Here is a 26,620-nt window from a genome sequence, read left to right as displayed (position 1 = left end):
CCTTCCCCATGGCAGGAAACCTTGTTGTTGGCATGGTATCAAGCCTTCAGAGTAGGAGAAACTTACAAGGCTCATGAGGCCACGTCCATGCTTGATGGCTGCCTTGGGCATAAACACGCATTGTGACTCTCAGCATGAGTCCCACGTTCAAGTAAGGCCTCTCTGTGGCTGGACCAAGAGCTCGCATATGGGGATTGCCATGCCCCTAGGCCCCCAATCCTAACCAGAGGTCGCATCATGCACTTGCCTGTACCCTGGACTCTGCTCTGGAATCCCTTGTTGGGAGGGACACTTGAGGCAGAAAACAGGACTCCTCCCTTCCCACAGAATGACCCCAAACACTTGTGATCCAGGCCAAATCCGCAGAGAGGGAGACTCGACCATGGCCCTTGAGGCCACCGTGACATTCCATGGCCATATTTGACACAAAATCCAGAGACATAATCCTGAGATACCACTTCCCTCTCGCCCATCTTTCCTATGCTGAGGAGCTCCCCTCAGGGTCTGTACATCAGGCCTGCCATACCCTCGGCCTGAAACCTAAGCCAAATTTCTGTTTTCTGATTTCTGTCCCCACAGCCGAGGCCCACACACCCTTTAGGCTGGGGCTTCTGTAGCCACACCATAGGATGGTGCCTGGCCTCTCCAAGGAAACTGTGCCCATTCCATTGGCCACAACCCTACAGATTAGGAGAAACTTCCAAGGCCCCCGAGGCCATCCCATCGTGGAGGATGCCCTGGACACACAGGGCACTCTGACACAAGCTGAGCAACTACTTCCACTCAGACACACAGAAAGATGTCCCCAGAGACAGGAGTTGAACCTGACAGCCCCCTAGGCCCTAATCTGTACCCTAGCTTTGATTTCCAGGTGTCTCTCCTCAGAGGCCTGGTTTCAAATTCAGCATATTGGGGTTCCTGAGGCACCAATAAGAACAACTCTGGTCTTCACAAGGGAAGCTTACTCTTTGGAGCTTTGTCAAACACTCCATGTAGGAGAATCCTTCAGGGCCCCTTACCCACCGCCTCATTCCAGGGTCTCCATGGACACAAACCCACATGATGACCCATTCTCAGCAGAGCCCATTTTAACACAGCCCCCTGGGTAGCTCGCCCCAGAACCAGCAGATTGAACCTCCCTTGTCGCTAGGAGCCAATGGGCATGCGAGGTGGTATGTCCAGGCATCCATCCTTAAAAGCCTGCTCTCGAGTCTTTCCATATGAGGTGTCTTAGAGCCATCCACCAGGACTCGACAGTCCCATAGAAGGAAACCTTGCGGTTTGGAGCAGCTCTCAACCCCCAGCGTGGGAAAGCCTCCATGGCCTCATGAGGCCCATCCTTCATGAAGGGGCCATCGTAGACACACTCCAGACTGAGCCAACGACTGCTATTCCCCTGACTTCAGATGCAGGAGATCTCGATTCGGCCACTGCAGAGTGGGCCTGCCATGCCCTCAGCCCCAAACCTAAACCTTTCTTGTGTTTTCATGCATCCGCCCTCACACTCCTGGCCCACAAGCCCTCCAGACTGGGAATTCCGGAGCCACAATGCAGCACTCTGCCTGCCCACCATAGGAAAAATGTTGCCCTATGGAGCTGCCCAGAAACCCCAATGAGGATCAAACTGCACGCCACTTGACTGCACCCCAATTTCCTAGGTTGCCCTGGGCACTAATGCACTGTCTGACGCAGCCTGAGCCCTGACCTCCCGACAGACACCCAGACAGCTGACCGCCAACCCAGCACATTGGACCCGCCATGACCTTAGCCCGTCATCTCTTGCCAACCTGGGATTTCAGGCATCTGAACCTAGACCTTATCTACAATCCCTGCACAGGGGGAACCTGACCCACACATCAGAACTCCTCCTACCCCATGGTAGGAAACCTTGCTGTTGTCTGGTGTCAAGCCTTCAGGGTAGGAGAAACCAGCTTGGCCCATGAGGCCACGCCCATGCTTGAGGGCCTCCTTGGGCACAAACTCGCATTGTGACCCTCTGCATGAGCCCTGTGTTCAAGTAAGGCCTCTCAGTGGCTGAACCAAGAGACCGCATATGGGGCTTGCCATGCCCCTAGGCCCCCAATCCTAACCAGAGGTCGGGTTTTCCAGTCGCCCGTACCCAGGGATCTGCTCTGGAGTCCCTCTTTTAGAGGGACACCTGAGGCAGAAAACGGGACTCCTCCCTTTCCACAGAATGACCCCAAAGTCTTGGGAGCCGGGCCATATCCCCAGAGAGGGAGACTCGTCCATGGCCCATGAGGCCACTCCGACCTTCCACAGTCATTTTTGACACAAAATCCAGAGACAAAAGCCTGAGCAAAAGCCTCACACTGCCCCTTCATTCATATCCCCAGGACCTCCCTCATTTGACTAGTTTTATATGTACAACATACTGTGAAGTGATCATCACTATAAAACAAGTTAACATACATTACCACATATAGTTACACATTTTTTCTTGTGATGAGAACTCTTAAAGTCTATCTTCTTAGCAACTTTCAAATGTGCAAGACATTGTTAACTATAGTTACAATAATTATTAACTATAGTCACTATGTTCTCCACAAGATATTACCTCACATTTAACAGAATGGGTGTTATTTTTTTTTAAGACCACAAATAACAAGTGTTGACAAGGATTTGGAGAAATGTTAGACTAATTTGTGATTCCTTCTAGTCCAGATTAAAAATGAAAGCAACCAATCATCCCAATCATAAAACCATGAGCACTTAAAGATAGAACAAACCTCAGCAATGACTTCTCCTCCTGTCTAGTTCAGGAATTCTTCTTTAGCATCATTGGTTCAGTAATCGATAGCTGAAGACTAACTCTGAGAAGAAGCTCTTCATCTTATAAAGCAGATTCTTCTAAGACACAGGTGGAAGAACTCCATGGTTGACTGTTGGAGCTCTAGGGTTCTTGCATTCTGAGTTTGAATCCCAGCTTACTAGGTGAGTGACCTGGGGAAGGTTAACTTCCAGAAGCCTCAATGTCATCACTTGTTTAAAAGATAATGTTATTACTATGATTGGTGTAACTATTATTGACAAAGACTCTCTTTGACCAGACTTGAGTTAAGCTCCTTTGAGCCCTCTTCTCAACTAGGTCTCTGTGCCCATCTGTGATAAGCTCCAATTTAGCAAGAATTCTGCAAAGTCAATTTATCAAGAATCCCCACCCTTGATGTCTACTTGACAGAGAACACTTGGTAGCTGATCAGATTCCACATACCCACCCTTTATATCTAATCCCTCTCTCTGTCCTCTATAAGAATCCTATTGCATGAGTTTAGTAAGAATCCCCTGTTCTTGATGTGCCCTCTTGGTAATTTTCCAACCACTGACCCCCTCACTCTGCTTCTTGGCTACAAATATCCCCAACTGTCTTCGTTGTATTTGGAGTTGAACCTAACTTCTCTCCCCTGTTCAATATCCCCTTTGTAATAGTCTTGATAAAAGTCTTCCTTACCATTTTTGACAAATGTCAGTATAATTTTTCTTTAACATTTATTATTAGAACGTTCTCTTTCATGTTGCTGAGAACCTATTATCGCCTCCTCCACACTCATCTTAGCACTTTCCTTTTGGAAACATAAATAACATTTCTATTCCTTCTTTCATGTGAAATCTTTCAGATACATGAATAAAGAGACCACATATGTCAAATCTTCATTATGTCAGGTGAAATATGTCCATTCTCTTAAGAGTTCCAATGATTGCCATTTTGTCCCTTTTTATGAACATGTTTGAATATGACATTACAGCAGTCATAATACTTCAAAGGTGTGCATACAATCTGAGGACACATGACACCATTATCTTTCTTGGTTTAAGCCCTACAATTCTATGAAGTTGATATGAGATGTAGTTTACAGATGCACTACATGTTGGCAGCTACATCACACCTTGGTGCACAAATACTGATATGAATCTGGATTTTCTCTAACCTTGAATCTTAGCAGTTGATTTAAAAAAAGAAAGTACAGGATTTAAAATTAGGATGGAATTACTCAGGATAGACTACCCAAAAAAGATATTTCTAGTTATCTAATGAAACAGTAATGGATGTGTATCTTGAGCCTTGAAAGATATGATGGACACTGACGATGAATCATGAATGTTTTCTAATGATAGGTTGGAATACAGAAAGGCATGGAGAAGGGAATTAAAGTAATATGTCAGCTAAAAGCTGAATTATCATTACTCGCTGCTTTTTTTTTTTTTTTTCCCACACGCCATTTGCTAATTCCTATCTCCAAGCCTTGTACATCTTTCTTCAATAGTGGTGGATTTGTCTTCAAAGCACCTTAGACCCTGATTATGCCAGGTTTGAAACTGGATTTTTTAGGCATGTGTTACTATTTTTCTGAAACAGAAAAGCAATTTAATAGAGAAAGTTTTGAAAGTATAGAAATTTGATCTGAATTATATATATAGTGATTCATATGTATATTGATATCAATGAATTAAAGAGACGTATATATATGTCACTGAGTATATTTATATGTCATATATGTGTGTGTGTGTATATAAATGGAATCTATAGGGAAGAAGGATAAATTTATATATATATATATAAATTTATATATGTATATATATGTATATATGATCTGAATTATATATATAGCGATTCATATATATATTGATATCAATGAATTAAATACATAGATGTATGTTTATGTCACTGAGTATATTTATATGTCACATATATATGTGTATATATATGTATATAAATATGGAATTTGTAGGAATAAAGGATAAATTTATATATATAAATTTATATATAAATTTATATGTATTATATATATTATATATATTGTATATATTATATATGTATTATATATATTTATTATATATATTCATTTATATATATTTATGTTATTTATATATAAATTTATCCATTTCAAAGCAATATATATATGTATATATAAGTATATATGTATGTATATATATGTGTATATAAACACATGTATATGTATATATTTTATATATATACACATACATATATGCATATATATACACATATATATATAAAATATATATATATATAATCTGTAGCTTAAGGATGGACCCAGACAAGTAAATAGCAATGTTTATTGCTTTGAAATGGAATCTGTAGGGAAGAAGGATAAATTTATATATATTTTATATATATATAAAATTTATATAATATATATTTTATATATTTTTATATATACATATATATTTACATATATTTATATATATATACATATATATATATAAATTTATCCTTCTTCCCTACAGATTCCATTTCAAAGCAATAAACATTGCTATTTACTTGTCTGGGTCCATCCTTAAGCTACAGATTCTTTGAATATGTAAACTGAATTTATTCAAGGTTGTTAAGCTCATGATCAAAGATAAAGTCTTTTGAAGATGAGATCCATTAAGTATCAACCCTTACCAGGCAAAATTTCAATATCCAGCCATACCGTATATGACATATTGTATAGAAATAATACATAAGGGTGAAAAGGGGAGTTCTCTACCCCATAACACATTTACGAGATTCGTGAGAAAATAGTTTTGCCTGAAAAAAACTAGGCAAAAACTAAGCATTCTTGATGCCATTTAGACTTTTAGAAAGCACTCTGGGAAATAAGCTTGGGCCGCACACTGACAGAGGAATTTTGCCAAAAGAGACAGTCTTGTTAGCCTCTGTGCATCTCAGCAGCATGCAGCAGCACCAAAAATGAAAACTGGATTTAACTATATCAACAAACATTGTCACGTAGGGTAGACAGAACAAAAGTAACCAGGAGAACAAGTGTTAGAGATGATAAAGCTCAGTATCTTGGAAACATTTTCTGTTGTGTTATTTTTAAAAATGGGTAATATTGCATTCTATTTCTAATTTCTTGTTTTACTTTTTATTAACATAATGTATTATTAGCCCCAGGGGTGCAGGTCTGTGAATCACCACGTTTACACACTTCACAGCAATCACTGTAGCACACATATTCCTCAATGTCCATAACCCAACCACCCTCGCCCTATCCCCCTACCCCCGGCCCCCCTCAGTTTGTTTTGTGAGATTGAGTCTCTTATGGTTTGTCTCCCTCCACATCCCGTCTTGTTTCATTTTTTCCTTCCCTCCCCCCCAAACCCCTCACTTTGCTTCTCAACTTCCTCTTATCAGGGAGATCATATGATAATTATCTTTCTCAGATTGACTTATTTGACTCAGAATAATACCCTCTAGTTCCATCCACGTCATAGCAAATGGCAAGATTTCATTTCTTTGGATGACTGCATAGTATTCCACTGTATGTATGTGTGTATGTGTGTATGTGTGTGTGTGTGTGTGTGTGTATATATATATATATATATATATATATATATATATATATATATCACATCTTCTTTATCCATTCATCTGTTGAGGGACATCAAGGTTCTCTCCATAGTTTGGCTACGGTGGACACTGCTGCTATAAACATTCAGGTGCACGTGCCCCTTAGGATCACTACATTTGTATCTTTAGAGTAAATACCCAGTAGGGTGAATGCTGGGTTGTAGGGTAGTCCTATTTTCAACTTTTTGAGGAACCTCCATGCTGTTTTCCGGAGTGGTTGCACCAGCTTGCATTCCCAACAACAGTGTGGAAGTGTTCCCCTTTCTCGGCATCCTCGCCAGCACCTGTTGTTTCCTGACTTGCCAACTTTAGCCATTCTAACTGGTGTGAGGTGGTATCTCATTGTGGTTTTGATTTGTATTTCCCTGATGCCAAGTGATGTGGAGTACTTTTTTATGTGTCGGCCATCTGGATGTCTTCTTTGCAGAAATGTCTGTTCATGTCCTCTGCCCATTTCTTGATTGGACTATTTGTTGTTTGGGTGTTGAATTTGATATGTTCTTTATAGATTTTAGATACTAGCCTTTCATCTGATATGTCATTTTCAAATATCTACTCCCATTCTGTCAGTTGTCTTTGGTTTTGTTGACTGTTTCCTTTGCTGTGCAAAAGCTTTTGATCTTGATGAAGTCCCAATAGTTCATTTTTGCCCTTGCTTCCTTTCCTTTTGGCAATGTTTCTAGGAAGAAGTTGCTGCACCTGAGGTTGAAGAGGTTGCTGCCTGTGTTCTCCTCAAGGATTTTGATGGATTCTTTTCTCATATTATTTCTAATTTCTTCAGCCACTTACTGAGTGATAGCAACATCATAACTACAGAAACTATATGTCATTTTGGCCTTATAAGTATTTCCTAACTGCAGTAATACTTGTTTTATTTTTTCTTGTTTAGTTATTCTGCTTTGGGAAGATATCCTTAAAGAGGTACTTACGGATGAACTCAACTATGCTGCCAGGCCAACAAGTCACTATCTTGTCTATTTTTTTTTTAATTTTGAGAAATATTTCTTAAAATTTCTATTTGAGAAAGACTGGAGACAATGTTATGGCAGCCTCCTCTTGTCACTTGTTAATATGTTTGAAAGAACACTCTGGGGTATCATTTTATTAGTCTAAGCATATCCGTGAAATTATTATTACAAAGTGATTGGTAAAGGCATAAGTAAACAGGGTCACTGAAGGATAAACAGATCCTTCATTAAGTTCCACAAATACGAAATGCCATTTCCGTGCAGTGCACTATACTGGGGGCTAGCTCTGTAGGTAAAGATATATATGAAAAAGTCCTAGCCCTTATGTAGTTCATAGATCAATGGTAAGTAATAGTCCCTTATAACTTTCATGATTTATATCTTTCAAATATCTTTTAAACTGAAAGTGAAATGAACAGCTTAAAGTTTATTTATGCATTATTCATAACTAGTTGTTCCCTTAGACACTGTTCAGAAGGAGTGTTAACCATTGTTAAATTCATACATCTCTGCTCCTCCTCTTCCTTCAAGGCTGAGAACTGTGGATGCTCAAAGCATCTCAAAGGCAAATCAAAAAACCTCTGTGAAGCATGCTTCCCTCCTTATTCCCCAAGTGCAACTGGCAGGTTGAGTCAGACCAACTAAAACCTGATCTGAAATTTATGAAAATCATACCAGGAGTTTCACATGAGGCTATGTCCTATATGTAGTGCCCCAAATTGCCCCTCCCCTCCTCCTCCTCCTCCTCCTTCTTCTTCTTCTTTGTATAAAAGCATAAACACTATTTCTTTTATAAAAGCAAACTTTACACCCAGTGCAGGCCTTGAACTGAAAGACCCTTAGATCAAGAGTCACATGTTCTACTGACTGAACCAGCCAGGGTAACCCTAAATTTCTGGGTAGAGATTCTTACTCTACTAGGATCACCATCCGGCATATCATAATCAAATGTTTGTGGTGCTTTTCATCTCTTTTTCTATGTAATTCCTTTTCTAATCAGTTCTCTTCACTATTTCACTATGACTAGCACAGTAAATACTTGTGAAATCTGTGAGGGAATGAATGAGTGAATGAGTGAATGAATGAATGAATAATGCTTTACCCTTTCTGCCATTCCCTGGAGAGCATTTCCCAACTGTGTTTGCTCTCGGTGCTATTCTCTTTCAATCGTGCCCCAACCTGTGATTGCAGTTGACTCATCCCCTCAACCCCCAACCTGTAGAGGAGTGTCTCCAGAAGCTCTCTGTTGTCTGTTGTCTCCTCACATTTCTCACGCTTTGTGCTTTCTGTGATTTTGTGTTCTGTGGAACACTCCGTATCACAGTGACTTCTAGGAGCTGCCTAGAAATATGTCTAAAATTTCAAGTTTAAATTTTTCAGTTTTGTTTTACTATTTCAGTGTTGTCTTCCCACCCACCCCCTTCTGAGTCTTTAGATTTTGAAATTCTACCCCCACTAAAGTCTACAGAAGTCTTTGAGCACTTTGGGTCTATCACCCTGTCTAATTCTCACTGTCACTTTAGGATGTACACATAAGAAAACAGATTCCAGTGGGGTGGCCAGTGGCTCAGCCCTGCAGCTGAGATGGTTGAACCTGATTTCAGAGGGGCCTATTTCTGCCAAAGCGGATGCTTTTCCACCCTGCTGTGCATCACCCTTGGCCCAGTTTTGGCCACCATCTGCCTTCGTGTATTTGAAAGACAAAAACACTAACTGATGAAATGCCTTGACATAGATCACCCCCTCATAAGAAGTACGAACAATCCCATTAAGGTTCCTTGCCCTTGCTGTGCCATGAGGACTTTCAAATGACTCCTTAATGAAGGAGCTGCATGCAGTGGTGGGAACTGTCATGTGCACACATGGATTGGCACTTGGCAATGCTTAATTATACGTGTCTTGCTTCCCAATATTGTTCAAATCCCCTCTGCTTATTTTCGTCTTCTGTTCTCTTATTTTCACTGCACTAATGCCATTCTGTGTCTTCTTCCTCCCCAAAGCAAGTCAAGCATTGCCAGTAGCTTGGCCTGCACTTTGACGTTTTCAATATCATCTCCTTCTGTCTCACTTGATGGCACTGTTCCTCTTGCTACAACTTTCCTGGAGAACCCTTTATAAATTTTAAATATTCTCATCTTTGGTTTGTACGCTACTGTCAAAATGAGTTATCTGCAGAAGGCACCTCGGCTTATTAACTAACCTCCGATAGCATCTCTTTTTCACATCATTTCAATTTGTCTTCTCTCTGATTTGTAATTTATTTTCTGTTGAGAGGGTCTACAGAGCACACATGAAAATAAAGGACTGTGTGGATAGACTAGCCTCTGTTCCTTGTCACATTAATTTATTTCTTCCCCCACCCATTGAGCATTAGAACGTGGGTCACTTTGATATATAACATCCTCACTTATTTCTGCAGCTTATCTGCCAAACACTATTTTGGGTCCAGATTTACAGAAAGAATCATTGTAGTTTAACACCAAAGCCATATTTTTGAATAAACTAATAATTTTCCCACCTCTCTATTTTGGCCTGTTTCAGAACTCCTCTGAAATTCACAATCAGCCATTTTTGGATGTCTGACACATCATTTGCCCTGTGTGTCATGCTTTCTGCTAAGCTTGCCCACCTTTGCAGCAACATGTCTATGTAAATCTTCTGATCAGTACTCAGTTATGCTCCTGGTTTCTGGGTTCTAATGCCTTTCTTCTCTCTTTTGTAATTATTATTGGTAGTTTTCCTTGTGCTGAATTTTGCCCTTTTATTCATATACTTTAATCCAAAAGCTTTTTAACATTCCCTTTGCTTAAAGAACTGAAAGACTCAGCAGAGAATCATCAAATGTCAAACTCAAGAGAAACATCACATTCTACCTTAATCGCTCTGTGCGATTTTTGAGTTGATATGTTTGCAATAAAATAATTTTAGCTTCTCTTGGGGTAGGTATGTGTTATGGTGAGTGTTGTGAAGTGTGTAAACCTAGCGATTCACAGGCCTGTACCCCTGGGGCTAATAATATATTATATGTTAATAAAAATTAAAAAAAAATAGATTTCTTGATTAATTCCTTGGCATTGGCACATATTTTTTCTGTTTTATGTAAATATCATTCTCTTTCTTTAAGAATTCTCTTTTTGTCCTCTTACTGTTTATTTTTAATATGTGAAAAATCAATCCTAATTTCCTTTTCTTTGCATATTCCATGTTTCCTGTGTGACATTTTATTGTTGTCTGAACTTTTCTTTATACTTTCTACCTTGATGGTATATACAGATTTTCTCGCCTGTATTCAGATTTTTGCTATGTTAGCTTTAACTTATTTTCTCTCCTTTGCTGTTCTGTTCTTACGTTCTCCATCAAAAGTTTCTTCAGTCTTATAAAATATTGATTTCTCGTTGAAAGACTTGTCTCTACTCAGCCCCTTTCAAAACCATTCTTCATCACTTTTAACTTTTTCACTCACTCTCTGACATCTTAAAAGGGCCATTCACCATTCACTCTCTTAATCCAGCCTCCTAGAAAGTTTGTCCTGTTCTAGAAACTCATCCTCTGTTTACCATTATATGTTGGGTTTTTTTTTTTTGCTCTAAAATTATCCTACAAAAACCTTTATAGACTTTATTCAAAGGAAATATAGTATGCTATGGATTATTAAAAAAATAAAAGAAAGAAAAGAAAAGACTGAAGTAGAGAGGCAGGTTTCCCATGAATTCTCCCCGGAATTGTTCTGCCTGCAAGGTTGTGGCCCATTCAGTTACTCAGGCATTTTTTACTGTAAGTGGGACTTTGGAAGGTGAGTCGGACATTACCTTTTTGGACGGACCTGTAAGAGAAGAAGAGGGGCTGCTGCTCTAGCGTCTGGACTTTGTTATCTTAAATCTTTGGGCTCATCTTCATCATCCTCCCCTTCAGGTGCAGTGAACTTTATGTCATTCCTCAAACCTTATTCTCCATCACCTCAGGGCCTTCACGCTGTTTCCTCTGCCTGCAACATTTTGACCTCTCATCCCAGCATCCAGTCTTCACACTTGATGCATCAGGCTTCAGTTGAGATGGGTCTTTCCTGTTCTCATTCCTTGGGTTACAGAGTTCTCATTTGTGTTCTCATTAACACCTTACATACAACCCAGTGTAGCTTTTGTCATGCTTTATTATAACTATTTGGTTCCTTGTGCCAGTCTTTAAGTTTTCTGAGAGCACATGCTCATGTCAGAGGCATCTTCAACATGATGCCTAGAGGTACAATCTTGCTACCTATGACTTTTACTGGCTTACAGTCTTAGGAGAGTGACCCACCTAAGACTCTCATTTACTCGCCTATACATCAGGGGTGTTATTATACTTGTCTCGTTATTTTGTGTTTCTGATAATCAAATGCTAAGAAAAATTCCCAGCCTGACTCATAGTGAGTACTCTTTATAAAGCTTGCTATAATAGCAGTTCTTAATAATTTTATATATATTATGTGTGTGTATATATATGTGTATATATATATATATACACACACACACATATATATAACCATACTATAGGTTATTGTATATGCTATATATTACTCTATAATTTTATATTAATATTATTATTAGTCACAGACATATTCCCAGGATATGTAGCACAATATTTGCCATAGAATAGTGCTAAACCAATGTTTGTTGAATAAATGAACTAAAGAAGAATGTATCTAAATCTGAATTTTCCACAGTCCACTTTTAAAAATAAGATTTATTTATTCATTTTAGAAGGAGAGATAGTGGAAAGTGCACATAAACATGGGAAGGGCGGAGGGAGAAGGAGAGAATCTCAAGCAGATTCCATGCTGTGTGTGGAGCTGGCATGGGGCTCGTCTCACTATCCTGAGATCATGACCTGAGACAAAATCTAGAGTCAGATGCTTAACCAATTGAGCCTCCCAGGTGTCCCTTCCACAATCCACTTTTGCATTTTGCATTCTTTGACTAGATTTCCAATCAAATCTTACAAGGTGGTATAAGGAAGGTATAAGCCATAGGTCTTTTAAAGAAGTATATATTTTTAAAGATTATATTTATTTATTTATTTGACAGAAAGATCACAAGTAGGCAGAGAGGCAGGCTAAGGGAGTAGGGGGAGCAGGCTCTCCATTGAGCAGAGAGCCCAATGTGGGGCTCGATCCCAGGACCCTGAGGTCATGACATGAGCTGAAGACAGGGGCTTAAACCACTGAGCCACCCAGGTGCCCCGGAAGTGTATTTTCTTTTGTAATGTTAATATTATGGTGTTTTCCATACACTAATAATAAATGATAATAGGAATAAAAATTCTAGTAAAAAATAACATTTATTTAGTCCTTCCAATCTGTCAAGCCTTGTTCCAAGAATTTTACATACATAAAGCCACTTAGTTTTCACAAAAAGCCCATAAGTACTATGTGTATTTCCACTTCATAAATGAAGAAGCTGAGTAACAGATCCTAACAATTGCTGGTTATTAAACATATATTGAATAAAAATATAACAAATAAGCAGCATATTATAGTTAATGTAATCAGATAAAAATCGCTAATTTCCAATATAGTAGGTAATACAAATTCCAAGGAGGGAAAGAGAGTCATGATATGTGATATTCTGAATTGTGACCTCTGAAACTCTCTAAATACTTTACATTTATTGTCTAATGTAGGTCTCAAATTATTTGCATAGTTCTTATTATTGGCTCGGTTTTATAGAAAAGGAAACCAAGGCTCAGAGGGAATCAGTGTGTGACTCAAGGTCACAGACTTACAAACTGAAAAAGGAAATTCAAGAGATCAATAACAAACATGAAAAAATTCAACCCTACTAATTAAGAAATGCAAAGTAGTAAAAAAGAAATATCATTTTCGTTACCAAATCAAGCAAAATTTTAAAAGCAATATTGACTAATGACAATAAAATGGTTGTAGAACATACAAAGCCAAGAAGAGTTTTAAATGTCACAAACTGTATGATGAATACTCTGGGAATATATATATAATTTTTTTAACTTTTTTACCCCCTTTCTTCTCCCACTGATGTTGGGTCCCTTCTGATTTGGCCAGCATATTTTTTATGGTGTCTTTGCCACGCTTTTATTACTTTATTCTCTCATTCATATATTCTTATCTAGATAAAATGATAAGGCAGAAAAACTCACCACAAAAAAAAGAAAAAAAGAAAAGAAAAGAAGAAGAAGAAGAGGCAGTACCAAAGGCTAGGGACTTAATCAACATAGACATTGATAATATATGAGACTAAATTTCAGAATGAAGATTCTCAAGGTGTTATCTAGGCTTGAAAAAGGCATAGAAGATATTAGGGAAACCCTGTCTGGAGAAATGAAAGCTCTTTCTGGAGAAATAAAAGAACTAAAATCTAACGAAGCTGAAATTTTTTAAAAAAGCTATTAATGGGGTGCAATAAAAATGGAGGCTCTTACTGTGTGTATAAATGAGGCAGAAGAGAGAATTAGTGATATAGAAGACCAAATGATGGAGAATAAAGAAGCTGAGCAAAAGAGAGACAAACAAGTACTGGACCATGAGAGGAGAATTAGAGAGGTAAGTGATACCATAAGAGAAAAAAAAATTAGAATAATTGGGATTCCAGAAGAAGAAGAGACAGGGGGATAGAAGGCATATTGGAGAGAATTATTATAGAGAATTCCTCAATATGGCAAAGGGAACAAGCATCAAATCCAAGAGGCACAGAGAACCCCTCCTCAAAGTCAATCAAAATAGGACCACACCCCGTCATCTAGTAGTAGAACTTACGAGTCTTAGTGATAAAGAGAAAATCCTGAAAGCAGCTCGGAACAAGAAGTGTGTAACAAACAATGTTAAAAATATTATTTTGGCAGCAGACTTATCCACAGAGACCTGGTAGGCCAGCAAGAACTGGCATGGTATATTCAGAGCACTAAATGAGGAAAACATGCAGCCAAGAATACTATATCCAGCTAGGCTATCATTGAAAATAGAAGGAGAGACAAAAGCTTCAAGGACGAACAAAAACTAAAAGAATTTGCAAACACTAAACCAGCCATACAGGAAATATTGAAAGGGGTCCTCTAAGGAAAGAGAAAGCCTAGAAGTAGTAGACCAGAAAGGAACAGAGACAATATACAGTAACAGTCACCTTACAGGCAATACAATGGCACTCAATTCATATCTTTCAATATTATCCTGAATGTACCCTTTCAATAGTTACCCTGAGTATAAATGAGCTAAATGACCCAATCAAAAGACACAGAATATCAGAATGGATACAAAAACAACACCCATCAATAGGTGGTCTACAAAAAACTCATTTTAGACCCAGAGATACCTCCAGATTTAAAGTGAGGGGGTAGAAAACAATTCACCTTGTTAATAGACATCAAAAGAAAGCCTGGGTGGCAATCCTTATATCAGATAAATTAGATCTTAAGCCAAAGACTATAATAAGAGATAAGGAAGGACACTGTATCATGCTCAACACGTCTGTCCATCTTGAATATCTAACCACTTTAAAAATCTATGCCCCTAACATGGGAGCAGTCAACTATATAAGCCAATTAATAACAAAATCAAAGAGACACACCAACACTAATATGCTTTAACACCCACCTCACTGAAATGGACAGATCATCCAAGCAAAACATCAACAAGGAAATATAGGTCTTAAATGACACACTGGACTAGATGAACATCACAGATACATTTAGAACATTCCATCCCAAAACAACGGAATACACATTATTCTGTAGAGCACATGGAACATTTTTCAGAATAGATCACATCCTGGGTCACAAATAAGGTCTCAACTGGTACCAAAAGATTGGGGTCACTCCCCATACACAATGCTCTGAAGCTAGAACTCAATCACAAGAGGAAAGTTGGAAATAACTGGAATACATGGAGGCTAAAGAGCATCCTATTTAAGGATAAATGGGTCAACCAGGAAATTAAAAAAAGAATTGAAAAAATTCATGGAAACAAATGATAATGAAAACACAGCTATTCAAAATCTGTGGGACACAGCAAAGGCAGTCCTGAGTGGAAAACATATAGCAGTACAAGCCTTTCTTGCAAAACAAGAAAGGTCTCAAATACACAACCTAACCCTACACTTAAAGGAGCTGGAGAAAGAACAGCAAAGAAAGCCTAAACCCAGCCAGAGAAGAGAAATAATAAAGATCAGAGCAGAAATCAATGAACTAGAAACAAGCAAACAAACAAACAAACAAAAAACAGTAGAAGGAATCAATGAAACTAAAAGCTAGTTCTTTGAAAGAATTAATATGTTTGATCAATCCCTGGTGAGACTTATCAAAAAGAATGAGAAAGGACCCACATAAATAAAATCACCAATGAAAGGGGAGAGATCACAAGAAACACCAAATAAATACAAACAATTATAAGAACATTTAATGAGCAACTATACGTCAACAAATTTGACAATCTGGAAGAAATGGATGCATTCCTATAGATGTATAATCTACAACAACTGAACCAGGAAGAAATAGAAAACCTGAACAGACCCATATCCAGTAAGGAGATTGAAATAGTCATTAAAAATCTCCCAACAAACAAGAGCCCAGGGACAGATGGCTTCCCAGGGAAATTCTACCAAACATTTAAAGAAGAATTAATACCTATTCTCCTGAAAATGTTTCAAAAAAATGGAAGGAAAACTTCCAAACTCATTTTATGAGGCCAGCATCACCCTGATCTCAAAACCAGACAAAGATCCCATCAAAAAGTAGAATTACAGACCAATATCCTTGATGAACACAGGTGTGAAAATTCTCACCAAAATACTAGCCAATAGGATGCAAGATGATGTTAAAAGGGTTATTCACCACGACCAATTGGTTTTTATTCCAGGGCTTCCAGGATGGTTCAACATCCACAAATCAGTCAACATGATACAATACATTAATAAAAGAAATAACAAGAACCATATGATACTCTCAATAGATGCTGAAAATGCTTTTGGCAAAGTACAGCATCCTTTCTTGATCAAAACTCTTCAAAGTGTGGGGATAGAGGGTGCCTACCTCAATATCTTCAAAGCCATCTATGAAAAACCCACAGCAAATATCATTCTCAATGGGGAAAAACGGAGAGCTTTTCCCCTAAGATCAGGAACATGGTAGGGATGCCCTTTTTATCACCACTGTTATTCAACATAGTACTAGAAGCCCTAGCCTCAACAATCAGACAACATAAAGAAATTAAAGGCATCCAAATCAGCAAAGAAGAAATCAAACTATAGCTCTTTGCAGATGATATAATACTCTATGTGGAAAATCCAAAAGACTCCATTCCAAATCTGCTAGAATTTGTACAGGAATTCAGTAAAGTGTCACTATATAAAATCAATGCACATAAATCAGTTGCATTTCTATACACCAACAACAAGACAGAAGAAAGAGAAATTAAGGAGTCAATCCCATTTATAATTGCACCCCAAATCATAAAATACCTAGGAATAACCCTAAACAAAGAGGCAAAGAATCTGTACTCAGAAAACTATAAAGTACTCATGAAAGAAATGGAGGAAGACACAACAATATGGAAAAATGTTCCATGCTCATGGATCGGAAGAACAAATATTGTGAAAATGTCTATGCTACCTAAAGCAATCTACACGTTTAATGCAATCCCTATAAATACCAATTTTTTTTCATAGAAATGGAACAGAAAATCCAAAAATTTGTATGGAACCAGAAAAGACCTTGAATAGCCAGACATATGTAGAAAAAGAAAGCCAAAGTTGGTGGCATCACAATTCCAATCTTGAAGCTCTATGACAAAGCTGACATCATCAAGACAGCTTGATGTCAGTATGGTATGGGTACAAAAACAGACACATAGATTAATGGAACAGAATAGAGAGCCCAGAAATACACCCTCAACTCTATGGTCCACTAATCTTTGACAAAGCAGGAAAGAATTTCCAATGGATAAAAGACAGTCTCTTCAACAAATGGTGTTGGGAACATTGGACAGCCTCATGCAGAAAAATGAAACTGGACCATTTACTTACACCACACACAAAAATAGACTCAAAATGGATGAAAGACCTCAATGTGAGAAAGGAATCCATCAAAATCCTTGAGGAGAACACAGTCAGCAACCTCTTTGACCTCAGCTGCAGCAACTCTTTCCTAGAAACATCGCCAAAGGCAAGGAAAGCAAAGGCAAAAGTGAATTATTGGGACTTCATCAAGATCAAAAGCTTTTGCACGGAAAAGGAAACATTCAAAAAAACCCAAAGACAACTGACAGAATGGGAGAAGATATTTGAAAATGACATATCAGATAAAGGGCAAGGATCCAAAATCTAAAAAGAACTTGTCAATCTCAACACCCAAAGAACAAATAATCCAATCAAGAAATGGGCAGAGGACATGAACAAACATTTCTGCCAAGAAGACATCCAGATGGGCAACAAACACATGAAAAAGTGCTCCCCATCACTCGGCATCAGGGAAATACAAATCAAAACAATGATGAAATATCACCCCACACCAGTCAGAATGGCTAAAATTATCAAGTCAGGAAACGACAGGTGCTGGCGAGGATGCAGAGAAAGGGGAATCCTACAATGTTGGTGGGAATGCAACCTGTTGCAGTCACTCTGGAAAACAGCATTGAGGTTCCTCAAAAAGTTGAAAATAGAAGAACCCTATGACCCATCAATCGCACTACTGGGTATTTACCCTAAAGATCCAAATGTAGTGATCCAAAGGGGCATGTGCACCCGAATATTTATAGCAGCAATGTCCACAATAGCCAAACTATGGAAAGAGCCTAGATTTCCATCAACAGATGAATGGATAAAGGAGATAATATATATGTATTATCTCCTTTATCCATATATATATATATATATATATATATATGTATATATATATATATGCACACACACATACACACACACACACACGCACATACACACATACACACAATAGAATACTATGCAGCCATCAAAAGAAATGAAATCTTGCCCTTTGCAATGACGAGGATGGAACTAGAGGGTATTATGCTTAGTAAAATAAGTCAATCAGAGAAAGACAGTTATGATATGATCTCCCTGATGTGAGGAATTTCAGAGGCAAGGTGGTGGGTTTGGTGGGTAGGGAAGGAAAAAATGAAACAAGGATGGAGTGAGACAAACCATAAGAGACTCTGAATCTCACAAAACAAACTGATGGTTGTCTGGGAAATCTGGTAGGGAGAGGGTGGTTAGGTTAAGGACGTTGGGAAGGGTATGTGCTATGGTGAGTGCTGTGAAGTGTGTAAGACTGACGATTCACACACCTGTAGCCCTGGGGCTAATAATACATTATATGTTAATTTTAAAAGATGATAAAAAATAAACAAATATATGAGCATATTATTTTTGGCTCTTGAAAATAACATTTTAATATTTATGTGTGAGGTTAGAGTATGAAGACTAGCCATCTTGATTTGAGAGTGAAAAGGGATAGTTCATTTCTATTTTGTTGGTGAGAGTATAAATTGAGGAAAGATATCTAGAAATTCTAAATCCAAGCATTTAGCCTAACAAAAAAACTAAGTTTGCAAATAGAACATCCTACTAACACATATGCATACCAATTAAAAAAAAAACAATTCTTTACAGATTTCAAGGCAATTATATATATTATATTATATTATATTATATTATATTATGCATTATTACTTATATACAGTTTATATTATATATATGACATATTATTTTAAGGCAATAATATATTTTAAGCCAACATATTATTTAAGACAATTATTTAAGACATAAACATGCAATTGTCTCTACAGTTGACCCTTGACTAACACAGTTTGGAACTACCTGAATCCATTTATAATGTGGATGTTTTTCAATAAATATATTGGAAAATTTTTACAGATTTGTGAAATTTAAAAAATTCACAGACAAACCACATGTCTTATTGAAAAAATTAAACAGATTTTATTGTATGAATTCTGTGTACAATACATATACCGTACAAAAATATGTGCTATTGACTATTTATGATGTCAGTAAGTCAACAGTAGTATATGAATAGTCAGTGTTTGGGGAGGCCAACAGTCATACACGGATGTCTGACTGTGGGGACTGTTGGTGCCTCTAATCCCATTGTGTGTGTGTGTGTATGTGAGAGAGAGAGAGAGAGAGAGAGAGACGTTCTTTCCTACTAGACACTTTAAAGGAACTATCTAGCACTGCCACAAAGAGAGATCATCCGTCATTATCCATTAACTGACTTGGAATAATATCCACAGTATATTTTATGTGAAAAAGGGAGTGAAAATACTATGAACATTATAATGCAAAAGTGGATTTTTTATAAGATGAGAAATTTTATCTATTGATAGTCTCCTGGGACAGAGCTTCCTGTATATTTGAGAAAAAATGGTTTAGAGTGGTGTAGAGACATGAGGGCCATACTCATGTAGCAGGTGGTTGTCTTCAAAAGAGGGCAGAGATTATGAACACAGGCATTTAGTTCATCAAGACGGGCTTGGACATATTGATGATGGGGTGTCAGCTCAGGAAGAACCAACCAAATCACTGTGTGTAACAAAATAGATATCTGAGTGATATCTGTTAAGAAGAGGCCAGATATTGGCGAAGGAGGTAGGGAGAAGAAAATGTAGATAGCTCTGTGATTAGGGTTGATACTGTACGTGTGGGAGATAATAAATTGTCATGGAGATTTTTTTTTATTGTGGGATATGTGATATAAACAACTGCATTCATCTCCTCAGTGAAATCCATAAGTTTTGCATAGCTCACCTTGAATAGGAGTGTATGTTTCCAGAGAGTGAACCAGAGAATATGCTGAATTATGTATCCAGCACAGACACAGCCACAGAGATGCTGAAGTGAGAGGAACAGAGACCAGTGATATGTTTGTACCGTGTGCAAAAGTCAAGAGGGACAAGTGCTGGAGCTCTCCATACAACGCACCAAAGTGTTAAGTGCCATTTGTTGCTGTATGTTTCCTCGTTTCAAATTATATATACCTAATCTTTCATAACAAACATGTGCTGATACCTAGGACATACATTGTTTTCATTAAAAGAGCTGTGATTATTCAGTGGCTTGTTTAGAGTTTCATCCATACTGGATGTGTGTGGATCATATGCCAGGTGTAATGTGTTTCTTGACTTTTAAAATTGTACTTGCTCAAAACTCCCATCATCCTGACCGGGGTTTCCTTGCAACTGCATGAGTTCCAGGTGCTCTTTACAAAGCCCTTTGTCCTTCCTTTCTCTTGGCCCAGACGTCACCCCGCATCACAGCATGAAGGTGTCTCCACCTCCTGCCACTCCCTGGTAATACATCCTTTTGAGAGGGTGGCCCCACCAATCTCGTCCTGTCTGCCATCTGCACCCAGAGGCCCTAGGTGATACTGCTGGTGACAAATAGCTTCCAAGTCTGAGCACTTGACACATATCTTGCCCACCTCCTGACTATCAGGTCATGAAACGTCATTCGGTGATTCAGTCCAGCCTGATACCTAAGCCATAAAATATTGCTTAGTAGGAATCAAGTGAGTAGCATCTTGATGGCAACCAAAAATAGCCAAGAACTCAGAGCTTTTATTTGCCATGGTAGTTTTTGCTTTTGGTTCTCTTTGCTCCCCTGCTCCCAGCATGGCATCCCAACTAGAATCTCACCGATTCTCCAGAAACCTTAGTATTGGGTGCCCTGAAGAACAATTGCCTGTGCCTGTGAGTTGCCTTCTTGGGTTTCCCATTAAAATTTTGAGTAAAGCACATAAGGAAATATATTAATATATATTCTGTATATACCACTCTAATTTGGTCAATATCTGCTGAAGATTTTATGATATAACAGAAAAAAAATGTGTAGTCTTATTTTTGCAGTCGTAGCAACAAATGTCAGTCTCAAATAATATTTATTTAAGATAATTTAATTAATAGAAAATGCTGAAAGAAAGAGGTAAAAATGTTAATAAGAGCTGTTCTTGGGTGGTACATTGATCTATAGTTTTTTAAAATAAATTGCATAAATTTTATGTATTTGGCATACATATTAGTCAGAGACCAGTCCAGAGAAAAAGAGAATACACCAATTATTTAAACAGATGCATTTGCTGTATGGAATTTTTAACCACGTATTTCAGAATGGGAGTAGCAAAAAGAAAGCACAAAGACATTATGGAATAGGAACGGTACAAAGGAGCTGCTACCCTCAGAGGTCAGGAAACAGAAGAAAGAGATTATAATTTTTGAACCGTGGATACTTGCAGAGGGGCTGATGGCTGGCCTATGTGGCTAGAGCTGAGACTGGCATAGAAAGAGCTGTGCACTTAGTGTAAGTCCTTCTGCGGCTCAGAGGGCTCACAGTGCTTCCATCTTGACCTCAGATCATGCAGTCATTGATGGTGTAACGGCAGAGAGTGCAGAAATGGGCAGGAGCCATCCTGTACCACTCCTCTCACCAAGACATATCCCTCTGGGGCTCACTTTGAGCTGCCCCAAGGATGGAGTTGGAAGCTCAAGGGGGAATGTGGTTGTCTGTTGTCTGAGATGACCCACAAATCCCAAAAAGAGAAGTATGGGTTGAAGCTTAGGACAACAACATAATACTTGGTGAAGAATATATCACTTCAATGGAAAAAAGGCACCCCCATGTTTTATTAAAGTCAACAGACCATTTAGTGCCTAGATGGGAATCTATACACAGTAGAAGATCATTGATGGAAGTCCAAGTTTACTTGGCCATTAACAAGCTAATTGGAATTAGCAAAATGTGATATACAATCTCCTCAACTGTGACAAATGTATAAAAATAACAACAACAACAGCTCAATACACCTTCACAAGAGTAGGAAATCTTGGGAAATTATTGTGAGATATAAAGTTTGAGGACTTGTCTTCCAGAAGCTGAGAAAGAGAGTTGAATTCAGTAATCGCTTTTACATTTTCAAAGCTCAGATATTTTCTGTTTAAGGCAGAAGCAGTTTGATCTTTGGGTGATGGTATTCCTGATTTGACCCATTTCTCAGTAAATGAGTACACACACGGAGAAGATGATGATCCCTCGATTTGCACAGTGGTATCCATCAGGGTCCAGTAAAGAATTGGATTCCCTGGAATCATTCCAATGAGTAGAATTTATTGAAGGGGAGCAAGCATGGTTCTGAGAACCCACAGATGAGCTACTGCTGGAAGCCACTGCATCCCCCGGGGACAAAAAAGCAAGGGGATAATCTGAAGTGGAAGCGGTGCCTCTTGGAATTCTACAGTGTGAAGGAACATTGCAATTGTTCTCACTCCAGACCTACAACCAGGAGTAAGAAGGAGAAATCCTGAAGCTTCCTCCAGGCTAGGCATATTCTGCCAGTGCTCAGGTGGGCTAACCCTCACCTCTGGACATCTATGATGGTAGCCTTGGTTATGCAGACCAAGGCTATAGCCTTTCTGTGTGAAGGTCAAGGCAAGCATGAATAGAGATTAAGTTATAAGGAGGATGATCAGCAAAAGAGCTCCAAACGGTTTTCCAGCCCACCGTTATAATGCAACTTGTGAATGAGTAGCTCTCTTTTTTAATTAATTAATTAATTAATTTTTTATGAGTGGATTTCTGTATACAGGTTATGACTAGTTTACGAGATAAGAACTAGTTTGGATGACTGGGAGGTTTTATGTTCTGCCAACAGCCAGAATCCATCCAGATTTCACATATTTTTAAAAAATGAAATATCTTATCATGTTTCCTATGGTAATAATTATCTATTCATTTTATTGAACCCACAGTGCCTATCAAAAATTTTACACATTTCTTGTGAAGAAAAACCACCACCTACATATTGGGGGACCCTAAAACAGGATCTTTGGTGAATCTTCCAATGGCAAGTGGCTTAAATGTCAGACAGTGAACAAGACAAATCATGGCAAATACAAGCAAAAGTAATAGAAACAAAATGCTAATATAAACCTTTTCCTTGTATTTTGTACAGAATATTATTTAGAAATGTGTTTGAGAGATGGTTAATACAGCTAGACTAAATTGGAATGAAGTCTTTTTAAGATAAATTTTTATTTATCAGCTGCAATTGTGACATACCTTAGTGCTGTTTATTAAAGTATTCCCAAAATTTTGTCTTCTAGGAACAAGTGAGAGTGGCAATCCCCTTGTTCTTTACTTTAGCCAATGAAATGTGAATGGGAGTGTCATGTTCATTCCTAGGGGCACTTGAAGACTCTCCCCCCACTGCCACAGTTAGCAGCAATTCTGCAAAGAGTGGCCACTGTGCAGGCTCAGGTCCTTAATGAGAAGCATGCAGGGAATCATAGTGGCTATATTGTTTGAAGCCACCATTTTGTGAGTTTGTTTTACTGCAGGGTAATTTTTCTTGTGTTGTTTGGTAGAGCAAGTGTTCGAAATAAAAGCAGCTCACACTTGCAAAGCCTGGCATCAACAAAGGATGTGGTAGCGATGATATGATCAAGTTATTCATGATGGTGGCTTCTTGGCTTGAGAAAATGGCTCCCACCTACAAACCTTCCCTTTGATACATATTTTATATTAAAACAAAACCTGAGGCCTGAGAGACTCTTGGGAATGGAGGTTATTTGTGTCTCATCGGTCTGTTACTGAGGTGCTTTGGGTAACACTAACCTCTGCACTGACGCCATCATGCAGTACCTTGGTTGGTGGCAAACAGTGGGTTCCCAGATTTATGCAAATTCTGAGCTTCACACAGCTCACACATCTGAGCTGTGGGGGGTCTCTTAAAAATAATTAAAAGCAGGCATCTGGAAAACACTGATTCCTGAGGCATTCATAGCCTCAGCAATATTCTCTATGGACAACCAAGGCTTAGTTAAAAAAAAAAAAAAAGAGGAGTATTTTCCATTTTGTTTTAAAAGAAGCTCATTGTCCATGCATATGAAACACAAATATTTAAGTGGGGAGAGCTCATTCTGAATTTTTTTCTTACTAATTTCAGAAGCAGAATGATTTCTCCAAAAAAGAGCGTTTGTCAAGATCACAGTAGGCATTGCACAGTAGGCAGGTAAAGTTTTATGCCAGCGTTGAATGAGACATTTTCTCCAGTCTAGTGGGATTTAGAAACAAATCAGTGGAAACAGAGTGGTGCTCTAGTGGAAGCATGCACATTGTTGCTCCAAAGCAAATTTATTGGCTAACTTTTAGGGATAAATTTGATGCCATGCTTGGTTTTTAATAAATGACCAGGAAAACTGAAAATATCCTTAATTCCTGCTCATTTTAAAACTCTGTTCTTTACAACTACCATATGATCTCCCTGATATGAGGAAGAGGAGATGCAACATGGGGGGTTGGAGGGTAGGAAAAGAATAAATGAAACAAGATGCAATCAGGAGGGAGACAAACCATAAGTGACACTTAATCTCACAAAACAAACTGAGGGTTGCTGGGGGGAGGGGATCGGGAGTGTGGGGTGGGGTTATGGACATTGAGGAGGGAATGTGCTATGGTGAGTGCTGTGAAGTGTGTAAACCTGGAGATTCACAGACCTGCACCCCTGGGGATAAAAATACATTATATGTTTATAAAAATAATAAAAAAAACATAAAAATAAAATTCCAGCTGCTCAACACACCATGTTATATTATTTCCATGTGCACATTATAATGATTCAACACTTCCTTCCATCACCCATGCCCATCAGGACAAGCACAACCTGCAATCCTCATCTCCTATTTCACTGATCCCACCCCATGTCTCACAATTTTTATGGGTAATCTCAGTGAAACTGTTAAGAACACGTTACATTGAATAGATGTAAATAAACTTAGAAATTTTAGATAAAGTCTTAGTCTTCCAAATCTTTCTGGTAAACTAAAATTTTAAAGGTCAATGGTTAAATGAAATTACTTTCATTAAATATCTAGATCATTACTAGGTAAGATAATACTAAGTTATTAGTAAATGAACATGAGTTTATCTCCTTTTGGTTCCCTTATTGCAAAGAAACTGGGCTTTCTTTAAACACATTTTGTGCTTTCCTGAAAGATTGTTTAATGAAGAAGCACATATTTCAGGAAATTATGAAATGAATTCATAAATTTCCCAATCAAAAGAATAGTTATTCAGAGTTCACAACTGCTTTCTTTGAAAATGAAAGTTTCCAAGGGTTAAGAATTCTAAGTAATGTAATGAAGGCTACTGAAAATAATAAGAAAAACAACTCAGAATGCAAAGAAAGTAAGGTGTGTGTTTTTCGTAAGTAAAGGAGTGAGGAATGGAAATTTATTTTTCCCCCAGGGAAAAAAGAAAGGAATTTTGTTCTACAGCAAAGCTAGGTATCTAAAGAGGGTAAACTCAGGACAAAAATCTGACTGTAAAAGAGAAAGTTGTAAAGCCTTCTAAAAAGGGAATGTTTGGAAAGGAATGTTATGCATAGTCAGGAGGGTCTAAGATTGGAATGAAGAATTTTCCAATCAAAAGTAAGCTGGTAAAACATCAGAATTTGGTTTTCCTTCTTCAAGAGAATGAAGGATTTTGTGGATTTTTTTTTTAATTTTCTTTGGAGTATTGGCCTGCTTAATTCTCTTTGACCTGGAACATCCCATAGGATTTGCTAAATTAATCTAGCTTATTTGATATGTTAAATTATATGGAAATCATTGTCAAATAAAACTTCATACTAAGTTTTTTGTTTGTTTGTTTGCTTGTTTGTTTTGCTATTCTAGTTGTAATATTGTGGCACATGTAGATAAGGTCCATTCCGGTTCAACAAAACACGGCTCCTCATTGCCAGATGCAGGCCATCCTGATGTCCTTGTAACATGGCACCTGTTTCCCTTTGAGTCAGAGAGAAGAGGCTGGGTAAAGAATGGGAGTGATTTAAAGAAAGAGTCAGGGCTACGGGAAATCCAAGACAACCACTTGGTTCTTCCCAGATCCCTGGCAAGCCCCATTTTTCTTGATTTTTTTTTCATTCCTTCATCCACCATAGGGCATTTAAGAGGATTCAAATGATACATGTACATCAGTGGGAAGCCTTCTAAAACAGTAAAAAACAAAAACAAAACAAAAAAAAACAAAACAAAACAAAACAAAAAACATGTTTACCAGCCGTGTCTAATCTGTCAGGTCCATAATCCTGAACAACTTTCTTTCTCCAAAGGTTTCAAGTGTCCTTCCTGTGGACCCTTTGAACACCTACAGCTGGGTTCATTCCACTGCCACTTAGTAAAATTTTTCATATACCCTGTTGTTGTTTCTGTATTTTCTGGATCAGTTCAAGCATTTCCCTGACAAGAGGC

Source organism: Martes martes (assembly GCF_963455335.1).
Source record: "Martes martes genome assembly, chromosome: 5".
NCBI classification, from domain to species: domain Eukaryota; kingdom Metazoa; phylum Chordata; class Mammalia; order Carnivora; family Mustelidae; genus Martes; species Martes martes.
Note: the sequence above shows the minus strand (reverse complement) of the source record.